At 45.7% G+C, this 21259-nt stretch overlaps 2 pseudogenes; both read right to left on the reverse strand.

Annotated features, from left to right (window-relative positions):
* LOC144371383 (uncharacterized) overlaps positions 1 to 8983 on the reverse strand; it is a 33059-nt pseudogene extending 24076 nt beyond the window's left edge.
* A 2236-nt stretch (positions 8984 to 11219) lies between these two features.
* On the reverse strand, positions 11220 to 18914 carry LOC144371384 (protein phosphatase 1J-like; annotated as a pseudogene).
* Positions 18915 to 21259: the final 2345 nt, after the last annotated feature.

Genomic DNA, 21259 nt, shown 5'->3' on the forward strand with positions numbered 1-21259 from the left:
CACACACACACACACACACACAAACAAACAAACACACACGTGGAAAATAGATAAAAATGGTACTGGTTTCCCAGGAATAAAACTAAGCAGAATTTATTTCAAAATGGAAGAGAGATTTCCTTTACAATATCTGCTGAGCACTGCAATAGATGTATGTATTGAGAAAATATTAGTACTTAAACCACCTTTTATCATTTATTTCCTCAGTAACAGCATTTTCTTTATCATTAGAAAATAGAAAGGCACTGAATTTATCAGGATCTTTAAGAGGAAAAAGAAAATTATGAAAACTAAGTATTTAAGTATCCACTGGTCTACCAGGTGATGTCCCAAGTTTAATTAGGGTGACTCTCAAGAAATTACCATTTCTAACTGTTAATATAGCAGTTACAAACTGGAAACATCTCAGTCTAATAATTGACAACTGAATCAGATTACATTTCCCATTATAAAGAAAGATAAACTAAAACACTGATTTTAATGAACAAGCTTTCCTTAAAATATGTTATCTCACATTTAGACCACAACATCTATGTTAATATCAACATCATAGAATCATTATACTTTGGGGAGCAAAAATAATTAAGCAATTAGAAATATTAAAATGAAGAATCTTGAAAAAAGTAGATAAATTCATGTTTTCAGAAAGTCTATTATTTATCAAGCATTGTACTCTATACTGTGTCGCGTTTACCCACAAGAGTGGCAGGTAATTATTTTACCATTCATACAAATAAGTAAACTAAGTTTCAGAGTGTTTAAATGACTTGCCAAACATGTTGAAGTATAGTTACCCTGTTAGGGTTAGGAAATATAAGTAACTCAAAAGAGAGTGAAACACATTTGGCCAACAGATGATCAGATGTGATTAATGAGCTCAACTGTTGATGGTCCACTGCCTTAAAGATAGGGCTTACTTTCAAGTCCATCATCTAAAAACTCTAATAATCTCCCCAAATTTGACACATATTATTACACTTTCCATACTCAAGAAAATTTCTAGCCTAAGGACAATATTACCCAAAAGAGAGCAACAAATTTGGAGTTCTTTATGATTCCCATATTAATATCATCCTTGCTCTTTAAGTTATCCAAATCTTTTAGGATATACCTCAATCCGACTCCCTCCATAAAGACTTTTTGTAACAACTCTATAGTCACAGCTACACTAAGAGTCATATACCATTCATCTAACACATCTTGGAAATCAGTTTGTTATTTCTTTTTGAAGCAGCCTTGCTTTTCCAAATGGCTATGACTGTGATTACTGTGTACCAACACAAATTCATGAAATAAAGTATAAAAGTTAATAACAAACATCATTGTAATAAAAAAAGCATGCCAGGCATGGTGGCATATGCCTGTAATTCCAGTGTCTTGGGATGCTGAGAAAGGAGGATCATGAGTTCAAAGCCAGTATCAGCAAGGGAAAGGTTCTAAGCAATTCAGTGAAACTGTGTCTATAAATAAAATACAAAACAGGGCTAGGGCTATATTTCAGTGGCAGAGTGCCCGCCTAGCACATGTGGAGCACTGGTTTGATTCTCAGAACCACATGAAAATAAAATAAATGTACTGTGTCCAAATAAACAAAAAATTAAAAAATAAAAACATTAATTGAAATCAAATTTTCCCATTATTCTCACAAGTAGTATTACTGTCTTTAATCTTTTAAATATCCTCCAAACAGAAAAAAGACTCATTGTCCAAAATTTGCCAACACAGAAAACCCTTTGAAAGCTTTTCCCATTATCGTAAAATGCAAAGGTTTTACCTTGTAAATTAAAGTAATCCATGATCTTATCCCTGCTTATCTTACAGTATCACTGCTGACTAAAAACATATCCAAATTGTTAAACCTTAGATTTGGTATGATAGGTAGGTGTTCAGGGAATAAGTTGCAGGGAGGAATATAAAATGTATGAGATAAAAATATAAAATGTGATGGGGGTGACAGCTAAGAAAATGTTGCAGTAATTCAGTGACAAGCTAATTGGAAAAGGTTAAGTGTAGTAACTGGAGTTAATAATAATGGTTCACTGTTAAAAATATCATTTCACATGGAACAGATTTAGCATATTGGAATAGTAAAATAATGCTTTACAAGTTTTTGACATGGGAAGCTGGTGTTACAAAGACATATATGAGACATCATTATAACAAAACTAGCAAGAGTAGCTTACCATATTTAGTAGCACTTCTATAATTACTTCTTTTGTCATTACAGTTACTATTGTTAACCTACTAGATATCAGATTCTATACTACCTGGTACACACTGTATACCAGGTTGCATGCCATTCACTTCTATATATGGTCTATAAGCCACACAAAGCTCTATAAAGAAGTTATGGAAGTTTAAACTCACTTTACAGAAAGAAATTATTTTACTGAAATTTTGCCCTATCTAGAAAGAATTGTGACCAGGAATCAAACCCACATTTTAAATTTCATAAAACTACAGAAAATATAAAACTAGAATTCAGCAGTGTTGAAAGCTAGAGAGACAGGATAAACAAAAGAGTAAAGGTAGAAAAAGATGAACAGAAGATAAGGGAAAGGAGGAAAAACCAGAGATAGACATTGAGATTGAGTTTTCAAATAAGAATGGGTGGTTAAGAAAATCATTAAAATATCATTGAAATATATTGCTTTCATTCTGTTAACATTAAACTATAGAGGGTCCACAAGATAAAGGGCTTACAAGTATATTAAAAGGTGTTAAAACTCTATTGAAATATTAAAGTATCTAATTTATACATATGTATTCCCATACTTGAATTTCTTTTCTCCAACTATTTTAGCACCCTCTGAAATATGTGTTTCTGTGTCTGCAGCATTCTTTTCTCTAATAATCTTATAATGTTTCACCCATGCCTAAATCAATTCTTTTTTTGATATCTTGCTATACAGACTTACCTAAATTTGGGGCAAGTTACTTGTAACTGTTAATCTGACTGAATAAAATTAAAAAGGAAAAAATAACTGAAAACAAAGAAGGTGGTATCTTCAGAACTGTATTCTACTGTGAATTAATTCCTTCTCTGAATTCTCTGACATTTCAGTATTAACCACTTCCACTTATATGACCAAAGTATCAGAAATCACATTTCCAATTCTGGAGTTCCAATGAGTGGCAACCTTAGAGTAACAATATTAGGAATATTTTACATTCCTTAAAAGGTTTTATGCTTGACAGACAATATATCGATAATTCTAAAAATAAATTTATAAAACTGTATACTCCCATTTTATACATAAGGAAACTGAAGGTTACATAAATAATCTACTTCCTCATAGTAAAAAAAACTGGTAAAGGTAGAAGTTGGATTAAAATACTATTGTCTCTGACTTGAACTATATGCTCTAGGAAGAATTTACTGCAAAGTTTGCCTCTTGGCTATCCAAATATTAAAGACTAAATCCCATATTTCAAGGAAATACTGGGAGGATGAGTTTTAATGAGGTCTTCTTGTAGTAAGAATACAAACTTATAAAGCTTAAAGGTATGTTTTCTCATAGAAGTGACATCTAGGCCACATCATTTAAAATTTTCTAGTAGCCACATTAAAATAATTAAAATGAGTAAAATTAATTTTAAAATATTTTACCCAATGTAACAATAATTTTATTTGAACATGCAATCAAAATGAAATTTGAGATTTCACCTGCATCTAAATTCAGAATAGCCACAAATGCCTAGTGGATATTGTAAGGGACAGTTCAGAAAAGAAACAGTTACCTATACATGAAAAACTTTTGTTTTGGTACTTTGGGTTGAACCCAGGAATACTTATCCACTGAGCCATATCACCAGCAATTGTAAATTTTACTTTTGAGACAGGGCCTCACTAAATTCTTGAGGATGGTCTTAAACTTGTGGACCTCCTACCTCAGCCTTCATTCTCTACCACCTTTCCCAGTACTCACTTAGTCATTGTATATAGCAGCACATAATAATCACTAATTTTTGGAGCAAATTTTCTTTTTTATTTCTTTTCTTTAGAGAGAGAGAGAAGAGAGAATTTTAATATTTATTTTTCAGTTTTTGGCGGACACAACATCGTTGTTTGTATGTGGTGCTGAGGATCCAACCCGGGCCGCAGGCATGCCAGGTGATTGCGCTACCAATTTATCCACATCCCCAGCCCTGGAGCAAATTTCCAAATATAATTTTCTAGCCTACTTTAAATCAAAAGGTTTAGATAAAGAAAACTAAAGTTGTATACAATAGTGAATAAAAGTCACTGGAGAAATGAAATTAGTATTTAACTGTTAAATAATCTACAAGTACAGAAAACACAAGGTTTTCATTTTAATAAAATTATTAACAAGCAATTATCTATAATAAACCTATATCACTATTAACATATTGCACAACCCTAATTTAACTCTTTTTGGAAGAATGTTCTGAAAGTTACAAAATGAACACATTTTCTTTAGAACATGGTCTCTATTCGACAAAACCATGTTTGTTTTTATGTTGTTTATGTGCTTGAAGTACCATGGGAAAATACCATATGTAATTTATAAGAAATAGTTAGGAAATATATCAAAGATGCTAATTATAGCCTATGTTGAAGAGATCACTAACAAGTCAATGTGAAATATTAGTAAGTAGGTTCACTATTCTTCTCCATTCTATACTATATACTTTATTATAAATAATGGCAAGTAAGAATATATGCAATGTGTAAGGACAGGCAGAAGAAAAAATGAGGGCAGAATAAATTTCTAGGAAAATAAGAATAAAAAACTTGATTTAAAAAATAGCATCGTATCTCTGATTGTATATAAGGTATGTTGACACCAAATTCATGTCTTCATACATGTATTTTGTATAATGATGAGGGAAGAGTTATGAAAAATGGTGTTGTGAATGGATAATTATAATAGTAATGCATTCAACTATTGTCATGTATGTAAGAAATAAAAACAAAATTAAAAATAAAAATAGCATCACTTGTTTCCTGATGGCAAAAAAACGATAGTATTTAAAGACACTTTTACTATAAAATGACCTGCACTTGTCATAAATCTCTACTCACCTATGGGATTTACACTCAGTATCTTCTCATTTTCTAAATTTAGTGGAAAAGGTCAAGATGTTCCTGTGGAGCACATATGTCTCAGGCGGATAAACAGGAGAACCGCAAGTCTGCGTCATGGCCTTGTGAGCTGGCCACTTTGACATGCAGAACAAGGAATTGGGGGCTGGGCCCTGGGGGCCAGGGAAGGCCTGCTACCAGCACTTACCTGCTTGCTGTCCACCTCAATGTCTGTAATATAGTTCTCAAAGACAGTAGGGAAGTAGACCTCTGTAAACTGATCCTTGCTGAAGACAATGAGGAGGCAGGTCTTTCCACAGGCACCATCCCCCACAATCACCAGCTTCTTTCTGATTGCAGCAATGGCTGGGGCTGGCAAACAAGAGGCAGGAGGGATTTGGGGAAAAAATGGTAGTCCAAAAATTGTTCTGTGGACTCCAAAACCTCTCCACAAACCTGGAAGAGAAAACAGAAAAGGGGGCTTGCTTCAGCACATTCTTGCCAAGCACCAATCCTGTAGGAAACAGAGTTTAAGATTCCTAATTTCTGGGGGCAGGGACAGGTCTTCTCCAGTGGGTTAAAATATAGCAGTGGGAGGTGGAAGAACCCACTTGGGAACCAGAAAACATGACTTTTAATGTTATCCATTCAATTGAGGGGAAACATTCAGCAAGGTGTTCAGGGATGCCTCCAGAAAAGCCAGCTTTTATCTGCTTTGCATATTGGAGTCATGAGACAGATTTCATTTGTAACAAAATTTTATACATTTAAGGTTTAATAATTGCTAAGGTGTAATCTAGAACAGATTGTCCCTTGGCTTGAGTCACACCTGCCTCGTCAAAAACAAGGAGTCCCTCTACAAAACCAGATACTAGCATAACCACTTACTGGGTGGCTGATACGTAAGAGAAGGAATATTTATAAAGCCCCAAGGTGCCCACTCTTTGTTGGGTAATTTGACAAAAAATTATTTACCTCAGTTTCCAGTGGCTTGTTAGGTGAATGGTGCACTTCCCATTTTGACCAACAAGGAAACTCTCTGAAGATTAGATAATCAGAGTGTCAAGGACAGCACTCAAAGCAGGCTGTATGCCTCCAGAGTCTCTGCCTTTCTACATGTCACCTCAGAGGTGGAAAGGAGGAGGAAAACCCAGACAGAGGACAGAGGCAGCAGCCAGCAGCTTCTCTGACCCACCCCACCTTGTCCCCAAAGCCTGGGTCACACAAAGGAGGCTCAGTCCAGGCAGTGCCCACAGCACACAATCGAACGGCCTGCCTTCCTCCCCTCTTCCTCCGGGGCTTGTGGCAACACTAGGTTACTCAGCCCCCAATAGGGGACAATGACTACACTGTAGGGAGTCATGAATCCACCACAGCAGAGGGACAGAATAATTCACTAGGGAATCACCTCCACCCACTCTGGAACAGCCCCTTCCTCCCTCGGTCCAGCTCACTTTTATGCCCTGCCCACCCCTCCCTGTGACTCAGGGCAAGGAGTCAGCTTCCCAGGGTTAACATGCGTCCCTCATCACAAACACACGTGAAGGAGCAGTTCATCACACCTGCAGTTCATCACACCTTCACATCTCCCCTCACTTCCTCCTTCCCCAGGGAGGGGAGCCAGCTAGATTCCCAGCCCTGCAGTCAGGGAGAAAGAGAGGGTGTGCTCTGGAGCTGAAATGAAATCTAGGCTGTTGGGAAAAAGGAAGGAGCTAGAGCCTGGGCTGGGAGGAGCCCCAAAAGAAATGACAAATGAGGACCAGTCCCTCCACCAACTAGGCAGGGAGCACAGGGTATGGTAGGTAACCTGATCTCTGCCTCAAACCTAGTTTTTCCTCAGTCCCACATCCGTTCATGCTGGGCTGAGCTCTTCTGGTCCCTGCATTCCACCACCTCACATTATATAGCCTGGGTCTGCTTTTTAGGAAGCAGAATACTCCAGCCCCAGGCTGTTTCTCTTCAACAGTGGGATGCTAGGTGGCCCCTCCCTCTCCTCCACTTACACCTTCAGAAAACTGGGATGTGGGGGAAGAGGACATGAGTCACTGGAAATTTATCAGAACCATGCTCTGGATCATAGAGGGGCTCTTGCTGATATCCCAAATGACAGGGAAGATGTGCCCTTCCAGCACATCCCTTTCCAAACAGGGGTTCATTGAAGTCTACCCAGGTGACTGACACTAGGATTTCTTCCAACTCCCCCACCTACTCCCATTAGTTCAACTTACGCAGCTGTGTAAACACGGGCTGGGGTAACTCCAACCCAGTTAGTGCAGATAGAGAACAATCACTACTGATCTACCAGTCACTTAGGCAAGAGTGCGCCACTGCCATCCCCCAGCAAGGCAACGGGCACCAGATGGTGGGAGGCAGAGGCCAGAACTTCAGGACAAGGACATGAATTAAGTGACCTGGAACCCCCAGCTCAGAAGACTTTCCCTCCAGGTTCTGGTTGGGCCAGAAGAACAAGCAGCCCAGGCCAAGCCAGGACACAAAGCCCAAGGCCAAGATAGCATGAACAATAGTTCCCTGTGAGAGGAAATCCCAGAGGAACTGCCCCACTGACCCTAAAAGGAGGAACCAAACCCCCGCAGAGACTGAAGTATAGCTGGAACGGAACCTGGAACTTGTGGCGCCTCCCCTGAGACAAGATATGTGGGATACCTAGCTAATTCTCTTGATTTTCCCGCAGATCCAGTGGGCCTCCTACCTGGCTCACTTCCCCTGAAGTTTGGGAAAGACTCACTCTTCAGTTGACACCTCTTCCTCAACTTTAAAGCCAGAACTGAGAGAACTCTGTGCCCCGGGCTCCCCAGCCGACACCCCTAAAATAAATCTTTAGCCTAGCTGGGGAGTGTGGAGGGTAGATTCCTTCACACACTTGCATGAACGAACACACGAACACACACGGGCTGGATCCTTCCCGGTCTCCCCTACCCCATGCCCCAAGCAGTTTCCAAGGACTGTCAAGGGCAGTGTCCAACCTCCCCCAACAGTAGCAGCCCCCAAGGGTCACACCACGCCCTTATTCACGCCATTCCACCTTCCGGGCCTGGGAGAACTCCCAGCCCATGCCCAGCACCCCAGGCCAGGTCCGCGCTGGGCCGTCTAGCCTGGGGCTAGCCAGGGCGTCTGGGCTGGGTTCCCTCGCCTAGGGACATCAAGGCCTCTCCCCTGTTCCACGGGGGAGGCTAGGGGAAACCCGGAGGGAAGGGAAAGGGCTCCTATCAGGGCCTCAGCAGGAGAGAGCTGCTGCCAGGCCGCTTCTGGGGCCCCTTGCTGCAGTCCGGGGAGGAGCCCAGCAGGCCAGACCCCAGCGCAGCCCGGACACCGCGTCCAAGGGGAGGGAACCGGCCAAAACCCCTCGCCAGACCCGCCCGAGCTCCCAGCGAGTGGAGAGGAGGAAAGTGTTCTCCCGGGAACTGGGACGCCCTTCTCCCCCTGCCCGGACCCCTGTACCTTCCGCTCGGTTGCCTCTTGAGTTGCGTGGCTGTTGCAGGAGGCTGAGACTGACCCTAGGGGCCGGGACCCGCCCCCGCCCCCGCCCCCGCCCCCCTTCTGTCCTTGGCTCGGCTGGCCTCTGGCCCAGCCCCAGGAGGCCAAGGGTCGCCTCCGCTGCGCGAGGATTGGGGGCGCCTGCCCCGGGCTGGGTGAGAGGCTGGAAGGAAAGTCGCTCTGAGCTGCCAGGACCGCAGAGGAGTGGGCGGTGACCAGAGCGGGTGGAACCCCGGAGGGGCCTCTGCCCAGCATTCCAGCCCCTAGGGGCAGATGGGCGTAGAGAAAGTTGAGAAAGTTGAGAGGCGCTCGGGGTGGCGTCAGGAAGGGCCGCTGGTGCCCTCCCGCGGCTAAACAGCACCCTCTCCTGCCCCACCTGGGCGCTCGCGGGAGGCAGGACTGGGAAACCCGGGTGCCAGCGCGGGCGATGGAGTGGGCCATGGTGTGTGCAGAAGACCACTCTCTGCCACTAGAATCCTTGCGGACCTTCTGGGACCTGCAGACCCAGACCACCGTTCTGCCTCATATCCCCTTCCTTCCACTGCCTGGAATTTCCCTGAGTCCAATTCCTACCTACTTCTCCAAGGGTACTCTTGGAAGTGCTTCTGGATCCCCAACCAGGAATACAGTTCCCACAACTATTGTATTATTGTGCCGTTAGTGATGCTTAGCCCCGTATGATGTGTTACATACCATATTTACCTACATGTAGATCTTTCTTGTAAAAATGACTGAGGAGTGGACAAAGAAGGAGGAAATCTATCAAGATTTTATTGACTTGTATATTCTAGGAACTACATAACTCAAACTTTTAAATACTTGTCACAATACTTTCGGGGGAAGTATACCCATCTCCTTTTGCCTGTAAGGAAACTGAGATTTGAAGACGCAGCTTAGCAAATGTTTGAGATTTCTGATAGCAAGAATTCATACAGTCAGTCCTGTGTGACTACAATGCTGGTGCTGTCTTCTGATGACTACCGTGCTCCTCCAGTCTTCCCTTCCTCTCGTCTAGCACAGTGTGTGTCCCATGATTGGTTTTCAAGAAATATTTGCCGAATGGATGCATGTTAGAAGTATTACAGACTTTAAAGATCTGAAGTACAGCCAACGCATTTGGTAAATGAGAAAACTGAGCTCAAGAGCAGTTTGGTCCCCAGGCCTCTTAATCCACTCAATAGTTCACTTAGTATGAAGTGAGAGCTATGTGCTGAAGATTGATTTATGCCTTCAAATAATTTATAGTCTAAATGAGGACTACAGACAATCTCAAGATATCTAACGCTTGGGGAACCTGACTCTATACACATTAACTATTTCAGTCCTCACAATAACCTGATGGCCTAGTAGTGTTATCTCCATTTTACTGAGAAAACAAATGGGGGCTCAGAGAGATTACAGAGTTGATGTTGGGTCTGGTCCTAGAATTCAAACCAATGGACTCTAGAGACCTTGCTCTTAATTGCCATTCCCTATGGACAACTCTTGCAGGCGGCCATACAGGAGGCATTTGCTGTTGGGGGGTGGAGAGAATGCATTAGCTGTGGGATGCCCAGCCCTGAAGAACAAATGAAGTATTCAAATTAGGTTGATGTCTATATTTTAAATAACAAATTGAAGGTACTGCAGGCCTACAGAGTCATGGGAACTCCCCAGAAGACAGTGATGGTGATGGAAGATGAGGCTGGAGAAGGAAACAGAGACAGACCATGAAGGTCCTTATATGCCATGTCTAGGAGTTGACTGTGAATTTTTCTCAGGTACAGCAAGGAGCTGCTAGAGTTAGGAAACTAATATAATGAAAAAATAAGGAGGTGACAGTGGGAGTGAAGATATGTGGGAAAAGGTACACACACACGGATACATAAATGTATATATTCAACAATACAGTCATGCATCATTTAATGATAGGGATATAAGAAATGCATCATTAGGCAATTTTATTGTTGGGTAAACATCTTAGAGTGTATTTACACAAACTGAGAAGGCATAGCCTACTACACACCAAGGCTATATGGTGTATACCATCATAAATGCAGCTCATTGACATCATATAGCACATGATGGTACTTAGTGATGATTAGCATGATGAAGAGGAAATTAAAGGGTTACCAACTCCAATATTTCTAATTTGAGCAGCCAAGCTGATGCTCTTTGAGAAGACGAAGTAGAAGTAACATGCTGTGGGGAAAATAGTGGATTGAGGTGTGTTGAGGTGAAGTGTCAGTGGGTTTTCACGGAAATATTTGGGAGATGATTGGTATGTATGAATCTAAAGCTCAGGAAAGATTTGGGAAGAGAGCCCAATTTGGAAGAAACATCAGCAGATGGATGAAGATACAGAAGTGTCTGAGAACACTTAGGGCAAGTGAGATGATTGAGGAGAGGAGAGGGCAGAAAGAAGAACTTGGAAAATAATTCATTTTGGGGGGGCTGTCCTGATGTCCTTTCCACCACAGCACAGAACTTTTCCTTAACTTTTAGTTTCTAATTAAAGCAAATGAAGACACTCACCTTTATCCACCAGATTTATTTGCCAAAAGCTGTAATTCTGGGTCTAGTGGATATCCCTTTTTGGGTTAAACTGCCACTAAAGGAAGACAACTGCAGAATTTGGGCTGAGAGAGGGGTAAGCATGGAGAGGCTGGGTGGTGGTGGGAGGGATGGGCTGATCCCCTCAGGAGTAACTGCCCGGCCTTCCTAGGGGGATGACAAAAACTGAGATGTCATCCCCGAAATTCAGCTTGTTGTTAGGGAGATGACAGCCATGGTCCCGGGGGCGTGCCCCGTGCCCCCAGGACCAGAGCTTGGGCCAGAGCTGTATACCTGCCAGGAGCACATGTGCAGATTCATGTATATGGTAATATAGACACGGAGGCCCACATGGGGTCCTCAAGCATTGCTTCCCTTTGCCCTTTCCTTTGCCAGTGCCATCCCCTTACCATCATGTCATGCAACCCCTACCTGCTGGGGTCATTGGGTTCTTAGGCCTACAGCACCCTGTCCACAGTGGCAGCTACCTCACAATCATTGGTGACATCCCATAGGTCATCTGTTCCCAGGACTAGCAAATCGTCTGGGAAGTGCTCATACTGTGTCAGGTCATATACTTGAACCTGGTGGGGAAAGAGTATAGGGAGGATTGAGGTGTGGAGTTTGCTGGACAGGAAGCTTGGGGATAAAAGGACCCTGGATGAAAGCCAGCTTGAGACCCACAGAGGAGGGAAGGTATAGTTAAGGAGGCCCCCATACTGCTCACCTCAGGGAAGCAGGAGAGGAAAGGCTTGATGGGCAGGGTGGATCTGCAGACATTAAGGTTGTGGTCTCCCAATTCCAGGGTTAACCCAATAGTGGCCATCACTCGGGCCTGAGGGAAACATGGAAGGGGAAAGCTATTTAGTCCTCTGCCAGGCTCTCTGAAACCACACAGCCCTCGCACACCTAACCTCAGGTAGAACCTCAACCTCCCTAGACAAATTGTGGTGGGTCCTCCTGCCCTCTCCCACCTCTACCGTGGATTTTAACTTTTTGCCCTCCCCACAGACCAGAGGAAACCTGAGGTCCTCCAACGGGATCTTTTTGTAGGCTCTGGGGAGGGGGGGAGTAAAGGCATCACTTAGGCATCAAAGCCTCCTCTCTTCTAGGAGCTGGACACCCACACACAAACCCCTTAGAACGGCCCCATCCCCCAACTCCCAGCCTGGCCCAGCCTTCAGCTTCCACTTTGCTACTGGTGAGGGACTGGTTGGGTTGCCATGGGAACGACCCAGCTCTGAGGGAAGTGTTACCAGCCAGTCATGTTCTGGTCCCGGTAGAGCATCCTCTGCCCCAGCTCCTTGGGCTGAGCTCTGCAGGGGAACTCAAGGTGGGTGAATTCACCACCCAGCAGCTCTGGTTTCAGGAAGCCCTGGGGTTGAGAATGGCCAGACAGAGCAAAGGGCCAGAGGGTGTTACAGTCACAGCGTACCCTAGTACAATATATAGATAGCGTTAATTTTTTTCTTCTTTTGCACTAATGGGGATTAAACTGAGGGGTGCTTTACCACTGAGCTACATCCCCAGCCCTTTTTAATTTTTATTCTGAGACAGGGTCTTGCTAATTTTTTGAGGCTGTCATTGAACTTATGCTCTTCCTGCCTCGGGCTCCCGAGTTGCAGGAATCACAGGTGTGCCACCTGTGATGATATTTATTATAGCAGACCTTTAAGTAAAGGTCCACATGCTACACACTATTCTGATACACACATTAACTCAGTTACTCTTCAAAACAACCCATGGGGCAGGAACTATTACTGCACAGAGAGGTTAAGGAATTGTCAAAGGTCACATAATTAGCAGAGAACAACAAACCAGGATTCAGTATCCAGGTAGTCCAGTTCCAGAGCCCAGGGGCCTTTTCTGTTCCCTCCCCCCACCTCTGATTTTACTTCCTTCCTCAGCTGGGGCCATGGTGGGTGCTGCAAACCATCTCAGACTCCTTCCTGTAGCATTATCTCTTGGGCTCAGCCCTGCACTCAAGAGCCCACACAGCCACCTTCCCAAGAAGCTCCCAGTAGGGAGTGTTCTGTGTTTGGTGGTGGTGGTGGTGGTGTGTGTGTGTGTGTGAGAGAGAGAAAGAGAGAGAGAGAGAGATAGAGAGAGGGTAGGGTTGGGGGGATGTTCTCAGGGACAAGAGTGCAGAGAGGCAAAAGAACCAGTAAATGATGTGGGCAGGAAGTTTGGTTTCTACTTACAAGCAGCTGAAGATCCTGGCGCTCAGTCTCCGAGGTAAACTCCCGAACATTGGAATGATTTCACCATTCTGGACAATGATGGCCCTGCCCAGAGACAGAAAATGCCTGGCTCTCCTCAGCCCCCTTCATGGATAATTCCAGAGGGACCAGGCCTTCTGCTTAGGATTCCTTACCCAGGACTCCATCTTTCCTCTCCTTGTGGATATATAAGGCCTTTCTTTATATCTATGGTCCTCCAAGCTCCTTCAATCTTTAGGGTTTCTTTAAATATTTTATTTTTTTTACAGTACAGGGGATTGAACCCAGGGCAGCTTTACCACTGATCTATATCCTCAGCCATTTTGATTTTATTTTGAGACCCAATTTATTATAGGGTCTCACTAAAGTTCTGAGTTTGATCTTGAGCTTGTGATCCTCCTGCCTCAGCCTCCTGAGTTTCTGGGATTACAGGCATGTGCCACCATGCCAAGTCCAATATTTGATTTTGAACCCCACCGCCTCACTCTTCTATCCCTCCATCCTAGAGAGTATGGCTCCTTGTAGCCACTTTTAAAGCCCTTCTCCTTCATACCTGCTGTCACCTGCATTGACCACATACACCTTGCCTAGCAGGTACACCACAACCAGTGCACAGCAGCCCCCCCTCTACTTGTTGGCCATGACACTCCTTCTCCCAAGCCATCTGCTTATCCTGCCAAGTGAGGAAGGGTCAAGAGGGAGGAGAGTAAAAGAAGAGTTTGCAGACACCGAGTCACCCTCCCCACTCCCATCTGCAGAAATCATCTGGCACAGCCAAACTACAACTGGAAAAATAGTGAAACACATGGGGGTAACTATCCCTTCTTCCTCCCCTCAGAACCAAACTCTGCTCTGGCTCTCAATAGTGTTGTGGGTTCTCAGGGTCAGTCCCTGAGGCCACCTGACTCTCACACAGAGTTGGCCAGAGTGTCTGCCTAGCCAGCCTTTGTCCCAGGCCACCCACTCACCATGAGCTGGAAGGCATTCTCAATGGCTCCTAATACCAGGCTTTCATGAGTCACTTCCTTCTGTGAAGACCAGCAGGACTGAGGACCAATCAAGTGAGTAGAATCAGAGAAACCTGGGGTCCCTGAGGTGCATGGGAGGCAGAGGGGAGGTGGTGAGTGGTCTTGAAGTGTTTCTACTATGTCCTTTAGTTGCTCCCGGATGTGGCAATGCAGGAGCCATGAGGCCATTTCGGCAGCTCCACCACTGGCATTTCCATCAAACAGGCCCCAATAATAGAAGCAGAGTCCCTGGTGGGGGAAAAGTTGAAGGTGAGTAAATCTGTGTGTGTGTGTGTGTGTGTGTGTGTGTGTGTGTGTGTGTGTATGTGTGAGTGTGTGTGTGTGTATGTGTGAGTATGTGTGTGTGTGTGTGTGTGTGTGTGTGTGTGTGTGTATAGTATAGTATAGTATAGGGAAAAGAACAAGACTGTAGGCATCCAATTAATATTAGAGAGGTTGACATTACAGGCAAATTAGATTTATTCACTTATTCACCCAGGGCACACTATGTGTCAAAAGAAAGGAGACCCTCAAAAAAGCCAAATTCTGAAGTTAAAAGATGCAAAAATCAGTAACAGTAATTAATTAAATTATCCATAATACATGAACATCTACATTTGAAGTAGAAAAGTAAACATTCATCTGACGTGGCAGGAATCAATGCCACGTAAGGGTTCTGTGGCAAACACAGAAAGCTAGTGAGTTAGGAGGCAGTTTTTCCCAGTTTCAGAAATAAAACCAGATGCCTGATATCCCTCAGGATGAGTGTCTGTGTCTCTGGAGGCTAAGAGAAGGGGTGAGGTCTTACTGGGCTTTGGCTAGGCTCCCTAGGGGCCCCTGTAACACCCCTCCATCTTTCCACATACACCACTTCACAGCAAGCCTGGTCCTCATTGTGCTGGCTCTTGCCAGTGTTGATGACACTGCCAGGCCAGAGTGACCACATCAGGTTGGACACCAGACCAGGTCCTGGAATGACCCCCACCATAGACATATACACATCTTCCCCTGTGGGCTGGCCAAGCTGAGAAAGGTCACAGCCACTTGGTATCCAGACCAGAGAGAAAAGGAGCAGGGAGAGCTGACGAGGAATACTGTCTTGATGGCAGGCCCTACTTCATAGAAAGGTAGACAGTAGCACCTGCCTGCCTCAGATCCCCCCTTACTTGGAAAAAGAGGCTCCCTCAGGGGTTCTGCTGGAGAAGGCAAGATGAGGGTAAGAAGCTTTACTTCTCTGCTCGCCAAGACCCTACATTCCACCTCCAACCTCAATCAGTTCTCCCAGTACTTTGTCCCCAGCTTTCCACAACTCGTGGGCACACCCACCCTCACCATAAAACTACCCAGCAAAAGTTTCTTCCTGTTTGGCAGTGAGGAAGTGCTTCAGCCCAGATCCTGAAAGAGGAATTGAAAGTAGAGTAAGAGTATAGGCCAACCTGGACTGGAAAGGAGTCACTTAACCACAAACTTCTCCCTTGTAGGAAGTTAAAAGAGGTGGTGGTGGGAACATGAGACCACCAGCCACCTTTCTCAGCGATCTCAGTGTCCCCATCTCCCTCAGGGTTAGGTTTTCTGGTAGATGCATTAAAAAAATCCATGTAGCCTAGAAGCATGCCCGCCGTCCTGATCAAGGGGTCTATTTCCTTTATCTGCTGCACCAATAAGTCTACCCAAAGAACGCAATACAAAGGGTACCCTCCCACTGCAGTAGACTGCCCCCTCCCCCACTCTGGAAGGCCTGCGGCCTTCTGGTGTTGGGCTATTTCTGGGTGTGGAGGGGGAGGGGAACGTAAGAGGGACAGGGAACTGGGGCTCTAGGGCTGGAAGCTGCTGATAGTCTTTCCAACCCCTATCCCCTGGTTAGAAGGAACTCCGCTCCTTTTTGAACAACCGCCCTCACCCCGAAGTCCCTTAGCCTTTAACCTGCAGAGCCGTGATTAGGACCTGGCCAACTCATCCTTGGCAGAGCCCCCCCCCCCTCAGCTCTGGGAAAAAACTGGGTTTTGAGGGGAGAGAGTGAGGGTTATCAACGAGTTACAAAGTCCTGAGGAAGGTGACTCAGGCTGCACCCGATTGAAGAGAGGGCCCGGAGCAGGTGGTGCCCAAAGCCCAGAGGATAGCAAAGGTCCCGGGAAATGGGGGTTCATAACTCTGAGCGCCGCACGGGGGGGGGGCGCATCCCTGGAGCGGAGATGCAGAGTTGGGGAGAAGTGGTAGTCCCATTCAGGTTTGGGTGCCCTGGGAGGGCGTTCACTCAGTGTAGCCAGTGCTCCAGGGCAGGCGGCGGCCCCTGTCCGGAGGGCTTTGCACAGCCCAGCCCGCGTGGTCATTGGCGCGTTGCAGCCCTCTGGGACTCAGCTGCAGAAATGTTCGTCTGGAGAAGCTCGATGGAGCCTCTGCTGTCTTTGCTGACGCCTAGCTCTCGCTTCCTGGCCTCCCTAGAGGGCTCTTGGGCGTTTCTGTAGCTGCCGCCAGTGGCGCGGAGGTCATGCTGGACAGGTCTGGGGATTTGGTGCGCGGAGATGAAGCACCCCCAGAGCTCACCAGGTGAGCCACGGGAGAGTGCACCAGTTTTAGCCTGCTGCTTCTTGGCCCCGCCCTCGGCTGTGGCCCCGCCTCTCTCAGACCCTGACCCTAGGGCTCAGCGTGGGCGGTGCTTACCCCTGTTGGTCCTTTGAGGCCATTGGCTCCCTGCTTGGTTGGGACTGTGAGGGGCAGAACTTCCCCTAGCTCTAGGCCACCCTGGGAAACGCCCCACTGGCTCCCAATCTCTTCTCCACCTCATTCTGTCTTCGTCCAGCCGCAATTTCTCAGAGGGAGATGGGTTTGTTGTGAGAAAGGTCTGAGAGAAGGAAATTTTACTTCAGTGATGCTGTAGGAGAGACATCAAATAGACCTTCCCTATTGTGAGGAGGGTGGGGGAGGCGGTCTCCCGGCTCCTGGTTGCGGGTGGTAAGGCTGCAACGAAGCTGATGACCTCAGATCCAAACAGCCGCTTCAGGGCCACTGGGTGTGAAACAGCTGGTGTGACAACACCTCTGGAGCTACTGGAGTGAGAGCAAGAGCAGCGAGCTGGTGCAGAGTGAAGGCAATGGTAAACATGCAGGTCACAGCTCATCACCTTGGATCAGAGAGCCGGGGTAAATTCCTGGGCTCTTAATGGTACTGTTATCTCTGAAGGCCACTTCCACGTGTGGGAGAGCGGTTGCCACTCCTACCCCACTTACTTTCTCAGAACCTTCCCTGTACACTCAGATTTAGACTTCTCATCAGTTAATAAGGATAACAACGTAATATAATAAATAAATACCATTTATAGAAGACCTACTGGGCAGTAGGCCTTTTACAAAGCACATTCTATACACCAATTTATCACTCCCATTTTACAAATGAGACGGGACTAGATGTACCTGTCATTTAATATGGCATGCCAGAAGAGATCATAGGCCATTGAGAGATTCATAACCACGTCAGTCTCCTGATACCAAAACCCGGCTCTGACTTGAGAATCAAGTTGATTTCTCTGAATCAGGGAGGGAGAGTTAGGGAGAAGATGACAGCAGTTAGAGGGATGAGGTTCCTCCTCTGCCTTTCTCTTCTTTACGCAGAGGTTGGGGAGTCCTGGAATGCTGGGGAAGTTCTCTGCCGCCAGGGGGAGACAGAGGCCAGGTTAAACTCCTGCCTTGGCGTATTAAAAGCCCACTTGCTCCAGGACTGAAACTAGACCAAGTACCAGGTGGGATGCTTATTCTTTCTGCTTTCTGCCTCCTGGAGGAAGGTGGTACTGACCTGACCTGGGAAGGGCTCTATTTCTAAACACGGTATCAGGGAATAGATCATTTTAGGTCCCAGGTACACCCACCCAAAATACAGTTCAAATGAGGTCAAGTTCTCTGTGCCCTAATGCAAGTTGGGCTAGCCATCACGGGACACTGGAATCAAGTTCATTATAGGGACCCTACCTCTGAGCTCTGTCCACTGAATGCTTCCTGAAAATAGCATACTCTGTCCCCCAGGCTAAACTGTGCTTCCAGAAGAGGTGGCTTTCCTAGCTTACAATAGTCACTCAGGTGTATCTATTTGTTGTAATTATGCCCAAGATTTGGGCAGAAAGCCAGATCAAATGAAGTCACAAGAGGGAGAAAACATCAGACCCCACAGAGCAGCAAAGACAGGGACAAAGAATACACTGCTGCTTGTTATGGGTGTTCCCCTCCTGTTTGAGGAAAAATGGGAACCAGTTCTTTGATAAATGACATAACATCACTGCCAGGTCAAAGACTGAAGAAAAATATGACTCCTAGCTATTTTTATTATTCAATGTTTCTGGGACAGTTTACTTATCACTTCTCACAGTCACACAGCTTCTTATTCCCTGCTCTTCCCAGCATCTATGGAGTGGCTGCAAAAATAGGCCACAGAGCTAGGGCCTGGAGACCCCTTGCTTCTGTACCAGATGATCCCCAGGGAAGTTGGCAGCGTCTGTGGGTTGTTGCACAGCACTCCAGCCTACCCAGACCCTAAGACTTTTATCTCCCTGAGCCACCCACCCATTCCTGACACGATCGCACCTCCTCCATCCTCAGACTGTCCCAGATCCGGTAATGCAGTCATCGCCCTTACCCATCCCAAGGTGGCAGAAGGTGAGAGGAGAAAGTTAGCAGGATGGGATAAAGCAAATCTGTGGGATGTTTTCCTTAGTTCAAACTGATAATGTCTAGCCATAAGGGGGAACTAGAGAGCCTCAAGGCAGGCCCCTTTTTCACAGTCCACATGCAGGGGTTCAGGGCCTATTATTTTTATTATTTGGTGTTTCAGGGATAGTTTGCTTACCATTTCTTCCTCCTTGCCTTTTCCCTCCACATTACCCCAACCCCAGAGCCCTGTTACAGTAAGAGGTATATCCTTCATATGAAGAGAAAAACTTACAGAATCTCTTTGCCTTTATTTTTCTAGTACTTTTCACATACAAAACATAACCTTGCAAAGAATTATACTATTGCTAGGCATAGTGATGCATGCCTGTAATCCCAGTGGCTTGGAAGGAAAATGGCAAGTTGGAGGCCAGCCCCAGCAATTTAACAAGGCCCTAAGCAACTTAGTGAGACCCTGTCTCAAAGTAAAAAAAAATTAAAAAGGACTGGGGATGTAACTCAGTGGTAAAGCACCCCTAGGTCCAATCTCCAGTACCTAAATAAATAAATCTACAGTAGAAATTATATAACAATTTTTTTTTTCTGATGCAGACACTGGGTCCCAGAATTTGGTTCCCAAGTTGAGACTCACACTCATCATCCATAGGGACCATTCACCAGGCTATTATAGCCCTCCTGCCTGTCACTAAGGGTACCATTTCTGGGGTAGAAATATTGCCTTCCAGATATCAATCTAGGAGAGGACTTCTGAAAATAACTTTGTCGCTGGGTCTAATGGTGATTGTTTGTAATCCTGTTGATTCCAGAGACTGAGGCAGGACGATCACAAGTTTGAGGCCAGCTCTCATCTATACACCCTACTGTCATGTATATCTAAAACAAATCATATATATATATATATATATATATATATATATCATATATATATAAATATATACATATATACACTTATAAATATACACATACATATATATCCCCTTCAAAAAAAGACCTTCTTTCAAAATAAAAAGGACCCAGGGATTTAACTCCAGTAGAGGGCCCCTTGATCAAGCCCTAGTAGGAGGAGGACAGGGAAAAACTTTGTGCAACCGTGGAATGTTCTATATCTGCTCTGCCCAATGCACTTGTACCTGGTTTCTTGTGGCTACTGGTCACTTTAAATAGCGTTTGAGTGCTATGTAAAAATTTTAATGAGTTTAGATTTAAATTTAAATAAAATGCGGCTAGCGACTACCCCACTGAACAATGCAGTTCTGGAATCTTCAAAGCTCAAGACATCTTGCAGGTCCGGGCAATGACTTCTCACTTCCAGCACCCCACTGCCACCTCCACCCCGCCGCTGCCCTTCACCTCCTAGCATCACCTCCTTCCCCTAAGCCGCAGAACTAGGCGTCAGGAGGCCTTCAGGTTTGGGAGAACTTCCTCGGGGTTACCTATCTGACCATAGGGGCCAGTAGTTCTTCCCTCCCTCCTCCTGTCTTGAGTCTGTCTGAAGGAAGCAGTGGGGCTGGCCCAGGGTGGATGAGTGGGGCGGCACCGGCGCCAAGGCTGCAGTGGCCGCAGCACGCTCCCCAGCCTTCAGACGGGAGGATTGAAGAGGGTCCGACTGATCAGAGCCAGGCCCAGGGCTCTCGTCACTGCCGTGTCTGTGATGCAAGTTTGGCCAGAGCCCTGCCATCCTGAGGGTGCAGCAAATTGGTGAGGGACGCAGACAGAGCCCTGGACTGGGGGGCATTCAACCTGGCCGCACCCAACAGTGTGTGCTCCCTGAGTCTTGGTCGAGGTTCAGAGGCAGCGCGGACCTCAGGCCAGCAGGTTGAACAGTGGTCACCGCTGTAGGGCAGGTAGGTCCCTGTGAGAGTGCTCAGAATTTTTGAGATCTGAATGGACACTAGAGTTGGGTGAGGGTAGGTTGGGGAAGGTTGGAGGTTCTTGTGGTTCACGTCTTCTACTCCTTGTTGGTGTGCAGGGTGCTCACTCAGTCTCACTATAGCATGGGTTGGAGCAGAGGGGGGAAACAGGCTGGGAAACTGAGGTAGAGCATAGAAGTTGAAGAAACATTCCCAGAAGCTTTCTGCAGCTTCCTCTAGCCCCAATCCTCTCCCCTCCCCCAGGTCTTTTGAGTCTTGGGGTTCATAAGAGAGACCAGGTGAGTTGGATTGAAGGGTCTGTAAGCTCAGAAACAAGATCACCTGAGACAGGCTAAGCATGTAGCTCAGTAGTAGAGCCCTTGTCTCGCATTCCTGAGGCCCTGGGTTCAATCCCCAGCACCCCTCCCCTGGGAGAAGCTGCATTTCTAATAGT

The sequence above is a fragment of the Ictidomys tridecemlineatus genome, chromosome 16 (genome assembly GCF_052094955.1).
Source record: "Ictidomys tridecemlineatus isolate mIctTri1 chromosome 16, mIctTri1.hap1, whole genome shotgun sequence".
Lineage (NCBI taxonomy): Eukaryota > Metazoa > Chordata > Mammalia > Rodentia > Sciuridae > Ictidomys > Ictidomys tridecemlineatus.